This window comes from Muntiacus reevesi, chromosome 21 (assembly GCF_963930625.1).
Source record: "Muntiacus reevesi chromosome 21, mMunRee1.1, whole genome shotgun sequence".
In the NCBI taxonomy this organism is placed as follows: Eukaryota; Metazoa; Chordata; class Mammalia; order Artiodactyla; family Cervidae; genus Muntiacus; species Muntiacus reevesi.
Window position 1 is genome coordinate 10946531 of NC_089269.1, and position 14700 is coordinate 10961230.

General features: G+C 43.0%; 1 protein-coding gene across 2 annotated transcripts in view; it reads right to left on the reverse strand.

The window, feature by feature from the left end:
- TMEM45A (transmembrane protein 45A) overlaps window positions 1-12062 on the reverse strand; it is a 97978-nt gene extending 85916 nt beyond the window's left edge. The window contains exon 1 of one of the 2 annotated variants that reach the window (XM_065913566.1): window positions 11770-12062. The gene's annotated coding sequence lies outside the window, so the exon portion shown is untranslated. The remainder of the gene's footprint in view (window positions 1-11769) is intronic. The other variant, XM_065913564.1, reaches the window with a different exon arrangement.
- Window positions 12063-14700: the final 2638 nt, after the last annotated feature.

Below are 14700 nucleotides of genomic sequence, written 5' to 3' on the forward strand. Positions count from 1 at the left end.
ACCTGGATAACCACGATGGTGTAGTCACTCACCTAGAGCCAGATATCCTGGACTGTGAAGTCAAGAGGGCCTTAGGAAGAATTGTTACTAAGAAAGCTAGTAGAGGTGACTGATTCCAGCTGAGTTATTTCAAATCCTAAAAGGATGCTGTTAAAGTGCTGCACTCAATATGTCACAAATTTGGAAAACTCAGAAATGGCCACAGGACTGTAAAATGTCAGTTTTCATTCCAATCCTAAAGAAGGGCAATGCCAAAGAAAGCTCAAATACCATAGAATTGTGCTCATCTCACATGCTAGCAAGGTTATGCTCAAAATCCTTCAAGCCAAGCTTTAGCAGTACATGAACTGAGAGCTTCCAGATATACAAGCTGGGTTTCAAAGAGGCAGAGGAATCAGATATCAAACTGCCAACATTCACTGGATCATGCAGAAAGCAAGGGAATTCCAGAAAAACATCTACTTCTGCTTCATTGAGTACACTAAAGCCTTTGACTGTGTGGACAACAACAAACTGAAGAAAATTCTTCAAGAGATGAGAGTACCAGACCACCTTTCCTGTCTCCTGAGAAACCTGTGTGCAGGTCAAGAAGCAACAGTTAGAACTAGACATGGAACAACAGACAGGTTCAAAACTGGTAAAGGAGTATATCAAGGCTGTATACTGTCACCCTGCATGTTTAACTTAAATGCAGAGTACATCATGAGAAACGCTGAGCTGGATAAATCACAAGCTGGAATCATGATTGCTGGGAGAAATATCAACAATCTCAAAGATGCAGATGATATCAGTCTAACGGCAGAAAATGAAGAGGAATTAAAGAGCTCCTTGATGAGGGTGAAAGAGAAGAGTGAAAAAGCTGGCTTCAAACTCAACATTAGAAAAACTACGCAGCTGCTAATGTGAAAGGTTACATATTATGCAAATGAAGAACAACAGAGCACCTCCAGTTGTGTGGCTTTCATGGGCGTCTCTCCTTCAAGCAATGCTTTAGAAATTCAGATCACATCCCTGTTGGAGGCCGTCTTCAACACATGGCCTCTATTCACCACAGAGGCCAAGGAGAGGTGGCAGGGAGGCTTAACTGGTCCAAGCCAACCAGAGGCCCTATCTAAACACAAGACAGATAGAAAACGCAGTTGTGTGATCTGAAAGGAAAAAAAAACTAAGATCATGGCATCTGGCCCCATTACTTCATGGCAAATAGAAGGGGGGAAAGTGGAAGCACTGGCAGATTTTCTTTTCTTTGTCTCCAAAATCAACACTGATGGTGACTGCAGCCGTACAATTAAAAGGCACTTGCTCGTTGGAAGGAAAGTTATAACAAACCTAGACAGCATATTAAAAAGCAGAGACATCACTTTGCTGACAAAGGTCCTTACAGTCAAATTTATGGTTTTTCTAGTAGTCATGTATGGATGTTGGTCCTTAAAGAAAGCTGAGCACCAAAGAATTGATGCTTTCAAATTGAGGTGCTGGAGAAGACTCTTGGGAGTCCTTTAGACTGCAAGGAGATCAAGCCAGTAAAACCTAAAGAAAACCAACCCTGAATATTCATTGGAAGGTCTGATGCTGAAGTTGAAGCTCCAATACGTCGGCCACCTGATGTGAAGAGTCGACTCACTGGAAAAGACCATGATGCTGGGAAAGACTGAAGGCAGGAGAAGGGGGACCACAGAGGACGAGAGGGTAAGATAGCATCACCAACTCAATGGACAGGAACCAAACTCAATGGACAGAAAACTCCAGGACAAAGTGGAGGACAGAGGAGGCTGGTGTGTTGCAGTCCATAGCGTCACAAAGAGTCTGAACAATAACAATATGCCAAAAAGCAAAACCAGTTACACATACCACAATTAACAACTGTTGGACTGTGTCAAGCTCTTCTGTGCATTTCTCTCCAGAAACCACAATTTTTGTCCTTGACTACATCTTCCAAGGAGAAGGCAATGGCACCCAATTCCATTACTCTTGCCTGGAAAATCCCATGGATGGAGGAGCCTGGTAGGCTTCAGTCCATGGGCTCGCTAAGAGTCGGACACGGCTGAGCGACTTCACTTTCACTTTTCACTTTCATGCACTGGAGAAGGAAATGGCAACCCACTCCAGTATTCTTGCCTGGAGAATCCCAGGGACAGGAACAAGCTGAAGGTCCCAGACATGTGCAGGAAGACAGGAGATGGTCCTAAGCTCATCAAGTGAAGACAGAAAGCCTCACCCATGCTCCCCTCATCTCTTTCACTGGAAAACACCAGAGAGGAATGGATCCTTCTCTAATCAATGCCTATTGAAAGGAATGAAAGTGATAGACTTTTTCTATCTACCATCTAACACTGCAGCTGCTGTTATTATTATCATTATTAAAAACTGCAAGTGAACTGTTTCTGCCACAAGAACCATCATAGAGACCATGAGAATACTGACCAGTATGCATGCCTGTATTCCTGCTATAGTATACCCAATCCACAGTCCTGCCAACACTGGGAATAAAAATAAGGTTCTGGAAGACTTCTGATCAAGAGCCTCCTTTTCAGGTGAAAACATGATCTTAAGACCTCTGCTTTAAAAGACAAACTGACTTCCAATTTTTTCAAAGACTGACCCTTTAGTTCCAATCCTTCAAAGAAAGTAACATTTTCATCAAATGATAGTAGTGATATCTTGTCATTATCTTCAAGTAACAGCTTTCTTCCTTTCTTACAAATTGATCTGGGACACATCATTTTAAGAAACATACACTTTTCCACCATCCAAGAGACTTATAAGAAGAAAAGTCACCTATCTGCTCAGACAGAATGGGAGAGGATGGCAAGGTGCTTGGCACCAGCCAAACTGAAGAACACTTGTTTCTTCAAGTAGCAAAGCATTAAAGAAGAGATACCCAGAAGACAAGGTGTCAGACTGAACTTCCGGGCAGCGATGAATCAGCAAAACACACTTGGTGCTTGGTGACCAAATTAAAAATTATCTAATCTCAGAGGAGAAGAGACAGCCCAGGCTCGAAGTCTGGAGGTCAGTTATGGACCCCCAGAGCATGAAGCTCACGCATGACCCCAGAGTAATCTCTCTAACCCAACCTCAAACTGCAAGGAGCAAAGTCAAGGTCTGACTCTTCAGCTTCAGTCCTCACACAACACTGGTACACTCCTGTTGGATTTCAGAGGCTTCTGGTCTTAGTCCCTGGCTGAACTCGCCCCTCACACCTGTCAGCGGATCTTGGACTCCCTGGTTTGGCCCGTACTGCTTTCTAAGGTGTTTAACTCCAAGTCACCCACCAGCCTTAGAGAACCAGCCCCACGTCACCATCCATTCATTGCTCCCAGCTCCAATGCTTGGGGTAGATACAGGACACACACTGACTGAACTTACCTTCCCATAACCCAGCGCGGAAGCTGGAGTTACCAAACACAGGAAACATAGTCGAAAAACAATAATAGACATGAAAGAGGAACTGCGATCTCAGAAGCCAAGATAAATATCAACCCAGACCATGGTTTGGCAGAGTAGGGCATGTTATGTACAAAATGTCATACTGAAGGACTCAACTGTTTGATTTCATAATGGTACAAAAATGAGTGTGGAAATACACCTCTAAGTCAGTCAAGGACAGTGTATTTCATTTTAAACACAACTGCTTTACTATTTTGGGGTGCCAGACATTGTGAATTTTGCCTTTTTGGGCACCTGATACTTTTTCATATTTCTAGATATTCTTGAGGTCTGTTCTGGGATGAGTAGGTGACCTAGGAGCAGTCTGATCCTCTCAGGTATCACTTTTTAATGATCTGAGAGGCATGTCGGGAGCAGTGATCGGTGTAGGGCTAACTATTCCCCATTACTGAGGCCAGACCTTCCTGACTGCTCCGCCCAATACTCGTGAATCATGAGTTTTCCAATCTGGTTGGGGGGAACAAGCGACATTCCCAGGCTTCTGTGACTGCAGGGCGCTGCTCTCCACCCTCTCCTCATCTCCGCACCCCTCCCGCCACCCTCCGGCCTCCTGGAGTTGACTCACTTACTCTTATGAACACGCGAGGGGCCTTCCCGCAAGTCTCCAGCGACCCCTCTCTGTGCAACTCTCTTGGTTCTGGAGCTCAGTCCTGTGAACTCTGGCCACCTTGGTTCCCTGGGCTCTCAACACTGCCTCCTCAACTCAAGGAGTACGAGTTCCACCTGGGGCTCAGCCTGGACCGTCTCCCAGGGATCAGCCGGAGTGTTCACCTCTTTGTAATTTCCCGGAGATCATTGCCCTCTCATTACCTGATGACCAGTGTTTCAAAACCCATATACTGCTTCATATATTTTATCTGATATTTTTTATTATTTCAGGATAAGAATAAATCTGGCCCTGTTACTCTTATCTTGAGCAAAAACAGAACTTCTTTCAAATCCAGTCAACTTAGCACTCAACACCAATATTATTACACAAAAAAGATACCACTTTAACCTGAGTTTTTCAAAATGAGGATCTTGAGCCACTGACCCAAGAATCTCCTTGAATGTTTGATAAAAGACACATTCGTACTTCACATCCTCAGACCTACTGAATATACCTTTTTTTTTTTTGCCACTAAAGGGATTCCCAGGTGACTCAGTGATAAAGAATCCGCCTGCAAATGCAGAAGATGCAAGAGACACGGGTTCGATCCATGGGTTGGAAAGATCCCCTGGAGTAGGAAATGGCAACCCATTCCAATATTCTTGCCTGGAAAATTTCATAGACAGAGGAGCCTGGCGGGCTATAGTCCATGGGGTCACAAAGAGCTGGACACGACTGAGCATAAGCAGACACACACACCAAAAAAATTGAGAATTGTTTTCATTACCATGCCAATTCATTAACAAAAGACAATAAAATCCTCTTCTGAGAGTTGGAAATCATAGAATAGGTTTAAAAGGCAAGGAGAATACTGGAAGTCCAGCCTGAAGTTGTAAAACCTATGTCTCTCCATGGCCACATGAGCAATGTTGGAGCTGCTTCCTTCTCATTCATTGCAACAGTAGTGCTCCATTTGGAAACTGGAAAGCAATGGTGAGATGGGGAAAGACTCATGACTGTCTCCACACAGACAGCCTCTGGATGGGAAGCGCCCAGACCAAAGCCAAAGCTTTCTCCCAGAAGGTGTGTTTCCTCTCAACTCATTGAGTAACTGTCAAGCTCTCCACCAGTGAATTCTCATCAACAATATCAACAATCACACTATCAATCTTTTATTTTCTAATCTCAAGAGCAATTGGAATGACCCCTGTACCATCCTGACTCACACCAGCCCCATTTCTGCGGAAGGAAACAAACAGCCTAAAAGGCTTGTATAAGGTGTAACTACAATCTGGACATCATGAGGCCAAGTTTATCAGAGGAGAAGTAGGTCACATTATTCGAGCAGTGTGTGAGCGTTAGTCACTCAGTCATGTCCAACTCTTTGAGACCCCATAGACTGTAGCCTGCCAGACTCCTCTGTCCATGGAAATCTCCAGGCAAAAATACTGGAGTGGGTTGCCATTCCATTCTCCAAGGGATCTTCCCAACTCAAGGATCAAACATTCATCTCCTAAATTGCAGGCAGATTCTTTACCATCTGAGCTACCAGAGAAGCCCTATTTGAACAGAGTTGCTCACAGATCTTCTCTGGGACTTGGTATTGGCCATCTCGCTCATTTTGAAACTAGTGGCAAAGTTATTGCTACTGGAGAACATGAGAGAAGCACCAGTCCAAGCCTGAGCTTGTAGATGAAAGAACAAAACAAGTATCTCACACCTCAAATCATTATGTGTCCTCTACCTGAACCTACTTTTTTATCCAAAGTCTGACTACATTTCATTAGCATTGGGAAAAGAGGGGGCAAGGCGGAGATGGGTAGATGAAGGCAGAGCCAGATTACCTTTCAGGCCATGGTGAATATCAAAAAGTGGCAACCAACAACAGGTGCTTCACTCCTGAGGATAATATTACACATGGCATAAAGCACTCAGACACTGCAAGGAGGTTATCCTGTGCTTAAATCCTGATTTCATCACTGTGTGACCTTGGAAGAGTTACTTAACTTCTCTGGGCCTCAGTTACCTCATCTCTAAAATAATAATAGCCTCTACCCCATAAGGCATCCATGAAGGTAAAACGAGAAGAACCCTGAGAAGAGCTGATACCTAATGAACAGTCACTCACTTAGCCATTAGTTGTTTGTGCATCTTTCTGTGAAGAAAGAGCTTTAAAGTGTGATTACGGTCATATAAACTCTCTCCTCCATAAAACACAACACAGTTCGCGAAGCCCCATTATATACAGGACTTCATGAATCCTCTCTTAGAAGAAGGGGGAGAAAGGCCTGATTTTCTGAGGAGGGAAAGGAGGCTTGGTGTCCATATGGAGTTTTCCCACTTGCCCCAGGAGGATGACCTCATTCATCCTTACTGATTCATTCTTCTGCTTCCCGCAGTGGAAACAACTTGTCAGAAAAGTCACACAAGCAACAAGGAAAAAACCAGACCACCCTGCGATCCCACAGTCTGTCTTCCGGCCCTTGGTGCATGCAAACTGAGGGCAGAGCAGGAGGAGGAGACTCGACACCAGAGATGAGACGCTGCGCTATCCGTTCTCCTTCCTGCTGGCTTAAAGGTAAAGAGCTTCTAGGTCCCTGACCCCAGTACCCACCATTCTTTCTCAACAAAACCTTCTCTCTCCTCCTTACTACACCCTATTCCTCAGGACTTTGTCCTTAAGGTTCAGCTACCACATGATTTTGGTATGAGCATTTTTCATGATTTTTCCTTCTGCATTAACATTTTTTAATGTTTCATTATTTATTTAATACACAGTGTCCCTAAATCTGTCCTAAATGTGCTCCTTACTACATGCCTCTCTCTCTGCTGGCTTTTCCCCTCTTCCTGTAACAGCTGTTGACAATCATTAGTCTTAATTATTTCTGACTTACAGAGAGAGAAAGCGAGATTCAAATTATTAGAGAACAACTCTGATCTAAAGGAAGACTTTATATTTGAGTCTTCAAATATAAAGGACACATCAAAAGAAAACAAGTTGTTAAAAAAATTTTTTAAGTCCATAACTAGACATATCAAAATGAAATTCAGAACTTTATACTTTGTTCATTTGAAGTGTGAGTGTAGTAATTTAATACAGGGCTACCTGGAAATGAGGGATGCCATTTGAATTTTATGCGAGTAGTTGCTGTTTAGTTGCTATGTCGTGTCCTACTCTTTTCGGACCCCGTGAACTATATAGCCCATCAGGCTTCTCTGCCCATGAGATTTTCAGGCAAGAATACTGGAGTGGGTTGCCATTTCCTTCTACAGGAGATCTTCCCCACCCAGGGATTGAACTCACATTTCCTGTGGCTTCTGCATTAGCAGGAGGATTCTTTACCACTAAGCTACAAGGAAAGTCCTCATGGGGTTAAAGCCTCAAGCCTAAAAATACCTTCACTAAATATTTAGAACAATATTTGACTAGATTTCTGGATACTGTAGCCCAGATGACACAAAAAATTAACTTTGCAGATGGAAATAACCCAAATGTCCATCAACATTTGTTTTTGATAAACAAAATGTGATATATACATAAAAAGAAAAATTATTAAGCTCTAAAAAGAAATCAAATTATGACACTGTAACCTGGGTGAACCTCGAAGACATATGCTAAGTGAAATAAGCCAGTCATAAAAAGATAAATATTGTATAGTTTCACTTATATGATGAGATACCTAGAGTAGTCAGATGCATGAGAAAGAATATAGAATGGTTGTTGCCAGAGGCTGAGAGGACAGGGGAAGGTAATAGAGAGTAATTGTTTAATGAGGACAGAGTTTCGATTTGATGAAAAAGTTCTGGAGATGCACAGTGGTGATAGTTGCACAAAAATGTGAATGTACTTGACGTCACTGAACTATACACTTAGAAATGGTTACAAAGTCAAATTTTATGTTATGCTTTTTACCACAGTAAAAAATGAACTGCTTGTATGTATAGGCTTTGGTATGATGCAGACACCATGCTAAATGTTTTCTACTGATTTTCTCATTTAGTGGCTTTGATATCCCATTTTATAGGTAATAAAACCTCCAAGACAAAGAGACTTGCTCAAGGTACACTAGTAAGAAGCAGGTATCAGGTTGAAACCCTCAGTCTGACTCCAAAGTCTGCGTGCTCAGTCAGTGTGCTAGACTGAAAAGAGTGACTATATTAAGTTAATAAGATAAAAAGAAAATTAAACTTTTTCAAGAAATATTTTAAATTGATTCACTATATTAAAAATTTTAAGACTGAATTCCCAAAATTCAAATCCAGACTGGGTATGACTAATAACAGGACACCTCAAATAGTCCTATGTTGACCTTCACCATGAGAAGTTTTTATACCAAAACCATAATGTCTCTAGAAATAAGAAAAAAAAAAACAAGGATTCACAAGTAATAGGAATAGAAAGTGTACCTGGCATCTGCCCCATTCTTCCACAAGCCTTGGAACATTTCATTGTTTCTCTGTTTTTTAAAATAAAACTACTGTGGTTCTATTTATATTTTTAATTATATTCATGTTTATATCTACACCCATGAGTAGACTCTTGGAGAAGGACTGGAAGGATACAGACCAGACTACTAACAAAATTACCTCTGGAAAAACTATTAGAAGGGGAAGAAGGCAGGTAGATAAAAGGCAGATCATTACTTTTGACGGCTGTATACTCTGTTTCAGTTTTTTAAAGGCAACAAGGATTCAGCTGATATTACTGAAAGTCTACCATAAGTCCAAGGTCTATGGAAGTTCTGTTCAATCAAGATGAAAAGACAGATGATGATCTGTAATGAGCTCCATCTAAAACACAAGTAAAACATCTCCAGAGGAGATGGTTGAATGGCATCTGCTGCAGTCTGTGGGGTAGCAAAGAGCCAGACACAACTTAGCAACTAAACAACAACAACAAAACATCACCTGTCTGCATGTGTGACATATCCATTCACAAGACTCATGTGGATACTCTGGCCACTCCTGGGAAACTGTACCAACTCCACTCCTCCAAATGGTCCCCCCACCTCCAGTGATCCTCCTTCCATGGACTTCTTGACTACCGTTGTTATAAACAAAAAAAGCAGCTCTCATGTATTATACCCAAGGCAGCACAAACTAGTGGTTAAGGCTTGGGCTCTAGGGGATGCAAGAAGAGTAAAAAGCATCATCCAAGGGAAGAGGGGCCTTAGAGATCTCTTTACAATTGAAGGCACAGAGAAGGCCATAATGGCTCAAAGTCTTGCCCAAGGTCACGCAGGTGGTCCACGGCAGCATCAGGGCCAGACCTGGGTTCTCTCTGACACAGCTCAATGCTTCTCAAGGAAGAGACAGCAGAGATGCCCAAACTGACTCTCCACTGAGGTGAATACTACAGGTTTCATCTTCTTCAACAATTGTACATCATAAGGTTATAAATATTACCATGTGAATGCTCGACGCTCTTAGCGGCAAGAAAAGGGGCTTTCCAGCACACACTGTGTGTGTAGGGGGCTGGGGATGGGTGCAAAAATCACAACCATGTCAAAGACTTTAGAATGCAGCCTGCATCTGAAACGTAGCCTGAGTAATAATCCAGGATGCCAGACCACTTCAGCAGGGCTCCAAGACAGCCACCACAAGAGTGACTCCAGGAGTGGGGCCCAGACTCACTGGGCAGTCCTTCAAGGCCCTGAAGGGGGTGGGCTGGGGGGTCACCGAAGCAGTGGAACAGACGGGGAGGGTGTGCTGGGCAAGGGGTAGAAACGACTCCAGAGATGGATCATTCCAGAGACACCTCCAACTATGCAACTGCCGCCAGTTCAGCTTGCCCCTTCCTACCAATCTTAGCTCCCAAGCCTCTCCTTCCCCACAGGCTCTCCCCACCACCCTCTCCTACCTCTCGCCCCCCTTTCCACCTTTCCATCTACTAACTTCTCATGAATTATCCCTATCACAACCCAATGTCCTCAGGATAGATTCACACTTTCTAGCCTCAATGCTTTTGTCCATGCTTTCCCTTGCTCCTAGAATACCTGTCACCTTCTGTTCTAGGATCCCTTTCCCCTCAACCAAAGCTGTTTGTCAAAATCTTTCCCAGAAATGCCAACCCTCCTATAAAAACCATCCTATAAAATAAGTTCTCTTTCCCAGAACCTTCTGGATCTTTCTAAGGTACTTCATAAATTCTACCTCACTCTCCTCTCCAGACTCTCTCTCCCTTACAGCCATACACAAGGCCCCACTAACAACTGGTCTGAACTCAGTAAACCCTAGGTGCTAGTGTGGAGGTCAGAACAGTGGCTGAGAAGACAAGTGCAACAGGGGAAGCTGAGGAGGGAGCCGGTGATAGGTAATATTAGCTCCACATACAGAGGACGGAACTGAGGTAAGATGGGCTGAGTCACTTGCTCAAGATCAAACAGGAAGGCTTTGAATTGAACCAGGCCAGCTGGCTCTTTATACTGATCCCGGCAACACCGCTCCTTCTAAACCTCCAGCCCTGAAACCACTTCAACTCTTCCACTCACAGTGGGCAACGCTTTTCTGAATCGAAAACGCAACTGCAACTAAGGCGTCTACTGCCTTCTAAGGCAGAAACTAAAGATCAATTCTGGTCACACATGCCACAATAGTAAATAATATCTGATAAAGCCTCAAATCTAAAACTTTGCTTAAACAGAGACAATTATAGATGTTTAAGATGCAATGAGCCTGGAGAGGGAGGTGGGAGGGGGGATCGGGATGGGGAATACGTGTAACTCTATGGTTGATTCATATCAATGTATGACAAAACCCACTGAAAAAAAAAATAACTAAATAAAATTTAAAAAAAAAAAGATGCAATGAGCCTCAGGCCCATTGCAAATACTAGCTCAGTATTTGCCAACATTTCCATTTCTAAATCGTGAAATAAATATCAGAATTATGTGGAAGCACAAAGATCTAACAACCACTCTGAATATTATTTTGGTGTAATTATGGGATTAATACATAACATTGATGTTATTTACTGATGTGCATAGGGATGTACATAGTGGTCTGTACATTATTGATGCCCATAGTGGTCTGTACATAGTGGTCATTATATAACATTATTGATGTACACAGTGGATATACATTATTGATGTACATGGTGGTACATAGTGCAATTAATATATAACATTATTGGTGTACATAGTGAATGTACAACATGTCTAAACACACATGTTTAATGCTTTTTTTAATGATCAAGGAAGAATTTGTGCGTACCACTATGGGCAGGAGAATATAGAAAAGACATTGAGCTTCATTCACATGTAAGTGAAACAGTAATTACCTATAACAATTCAGGATTTAAATAGTTTAATATTAAACATCTTATTAAAGAAAGTAAAAGTTTCGTTAGTTGTGAATAACCCAGATAACTTTTCAATCCTCTACCAAAACATGGTATAGGGGATGGATAAAAATACCGGCTCTACAAATATATACACTGTTCTCACAGAAAGAAAACAGAAAAATAAAGTTATTGATAGTTCAACTTTGAAGTTAGAAGAGGCTTTTAACAGTAAAACAGTTAAATTTCTATTCCCAGGAAATTTTTTAAATAGCATACAGATGACCCCAAAACTAAATTAAAGTGTAACCAAAGAAGTAAAGGAAACGAAGTCTGTGCAGTTTTGTGGCAGCAAGCGGTAACTCTCTCCCTGATGAAGAGAGGGCTAGTGAGAACAGGGTAGAGATCACAGAGCGATAAATAGTATACCCAACACGTATCCAAAACTTACCCAACTCGGTCTTACTCAATACTAGTTTTCCCACTTTGCCAGTTTTAAATCAGGCAGCGGCTGGGCTTTTGTTGCTGTTTCTGTCCTTTGGATCACAGAGCTCCAAGAACGTTAAACAAGTAGGATGGGACCTGGCTCCCTCTCGCATTAGAGGGGAAAAGTTTTAAACTTGGATTCCAGGTTGCTTCATTGGGAAGATGAATAATAAGTGGCTGCAAGGAGAGAACGTGGGAGACGTGCTCAGCTGACGTCGGCCCGAGAAGGGGCCGTACATTCCCAGCGCAGCTGTCCAGATGTGGCTCATCTGATTCCCCCGCGGGGCAGGAGTCTAGGGCCGCCGCCAGCAGAAGCTCCAGCTCATTGGTCTCCGGGGCTCCTCGCTTGCCGCCTACTGGAGAGTTAGCCCGCCACTCCCGCGGGCCTCCAGCCCCGCCCCCCGCCCGCCGGGCTCGCTCGCTGCATCCTCGAGAAGAACCTGGAAGTGGAGCGCGGGTGGTGATGTGGCACTCGGCGGCCGCCGCGGGCCGGGAGGGGCCCGGCCCGAGAGGGGTCTTCCGCACGAGGGCTAGTCCCGGCCCTGCTTCCTTTTACTCCCACCCTTTCAGGTGGTTAGGCTGGTTTCCTTAAACAGTGTGATTTCAACCCGTTCTTGGGATGAAATTATAGGCGCACCCCGCGCTGACTTAAATCCCCAACATTTCGGAGTGGAAGGGACTGGGGCTCCGAAATGCCCACGCCCCCAAAAGGGCCTCAAACCACGTCTCAGAACTTCACTCTCCCCTCTTAATCCAGGGAGCAAAAAATGAAATTCAAGAGCCTTTTTCATGGGGACAATATTCTTTTGTTGGAGGAAAAAAAGTTAATGAACCCTTCACTGTGAGGTCCTCATTAACTAGAGAAGTTGTTCTTTCTACAGAAAAGCCCAGGGTTGATTATGGCAGAGATTTGGAAGACTTGGTTAATTTCAGCTGGGTGATGGTAGTTGTAGGAAAATGAGAAACGTTGTTTTGTTTTGAGAGAATTTAAACAGGACAGCAAAACGATGCTTTGATCCCGGGAAAGCTGTTGAAAGATTGATTAGTTGGGGGGAGTGTCTGCAAACCAATCACCTTTACAATTTGAGGATGTTGCCAGAAATGTGAGCTCATTGAAACAGTTAAGATGGCAAGAGCTACACTCACTGGGCCACACACCATGAACTCTGCCAGGTCTTCACTAAATTGCTTTACCTGCATTATCATGTTTGATTCTTACAGCCACCCTATGAAGTAGACATTAAAGTTATCTCCACTTTCAGTTGAGGCTACCAAGGCACAGACCAGGCAGTCTATCGTAGCACACCACCAAGGTTTCCAACATGCGTTCACATCATGTGTACATAAATTTTCAGGCCATTTGCCAGCAGCAGGTGGGTCAGAGTTTGTGAGTGCCTCTGCCTTCTGATTTCCAAAGCTTTCACTTTGTAGATGATGTATTCTTGGTTGGTCTATTTGTTATCTATTGCTGTGTAACAGATTACCACAAATTTGGTAGCTTGAAACACCACACATTTACTCTTGCAGTTTTTAAAGGTCAAAAGGTGAGGCATGGCTTAACTGGATCCCCTGCTCAGCTTCTCACAAGTCTGCCCTCACAGTGTCTGTCAGGATACATCCTCATCTGGAGGTTCAAGGAGGGAAGAATCTGCTTCCAGGCTCTCTTGGGTTGTTGACAGGCTTCATTTCTTTGCGGCTGTAGCTCTGCATCCCATGCTTCTTTCTAGGCGTCAGCTAGCAGCTGCCCTTGCCTCCTAGAGACTAGTCTCAATCTCCTAGAGTTCCTGGATGCCAGGAGGTGGAGAGCCTGGGGTCCTCCTTAGGGTCTGTCTGCCACAATGGACTAGTCAGACACCTCAAGTCTTTATAGCCCTGATTTCCATGTTATCTCACCTCCACAAGCCCTCCAAAAATTCAGGGCCCCATTCACCAAGGGAAAAAAAGACATGAGTAGATTCACAATACTCAATCACTCTAGCAGTCAAGAAAACTCATGAAGGAAGCTTGGCCCTTGAAATTCATCATGAGTTTGGCTTTCTGGAACATTTGTAATCTGATAATGGTACACCTTTAATTCAAAAGTTATTCAACAATGGCCTGATACTGAAGGTATAAGATCAACCTTCTATACTCATTACCATCAACAAGCATCTGATATTGTTGACCACTGACAAATCCTCAAAATCCTCAAAAATCTACTAAAAAAAAAAAAAAAAAAAGACTTCCGGGGAGGAAGATGTAGTAGATACAATTTTCCCAGTTTCTCCTGCTAATACAACCACAAACCCTAACTTTACATACAAGCAAATATAAGAAGACTTTGAAGGATTGAAAGAAGAAGGCAGAGAGGCTTAGAATTTAGGGACCAAAGGAATGCCATGATCATGAGTTCCTTCATCCAGACTTGGACCCCAGCAAAAGGCTGCTGTCTTTTGTTTTTAGCCAAAGAACCAGGAAGGAGGAGCTTAGAAAGACAAGATAAGTTTAGACAATAATGGCTATGCTCTAGCCAAACACCCCAGACAAACTGTGGCTTCCCCCACATCCACATCAGTAAAGGCCAGCTGGGTCCTAGACTTCCACCTTTAGCAGGCTATACTAAAGTAAAAACTAAGTGCTAGTTCTCTGAAAAGATCAATATAAGGAAGAACTGGTAGCATGACTGACAAAAAAAGTAAGGAGAGAAGACATTAATTATCAATGTCAGGAACAAAACCAGGGATCTCACTACAGACCTTGCAGACATCAGAAAAAAAATAAGGAAACATTCCCAACAACTGTACACATGTAAAGTTTGACTTAAATAAAATGAACCAGTTCCTTGAAAAACACAAATTCTCACAACTCACTCAATATGAAATAATTTGAATAGCTCTGTAACCAATTAAGGAAATTG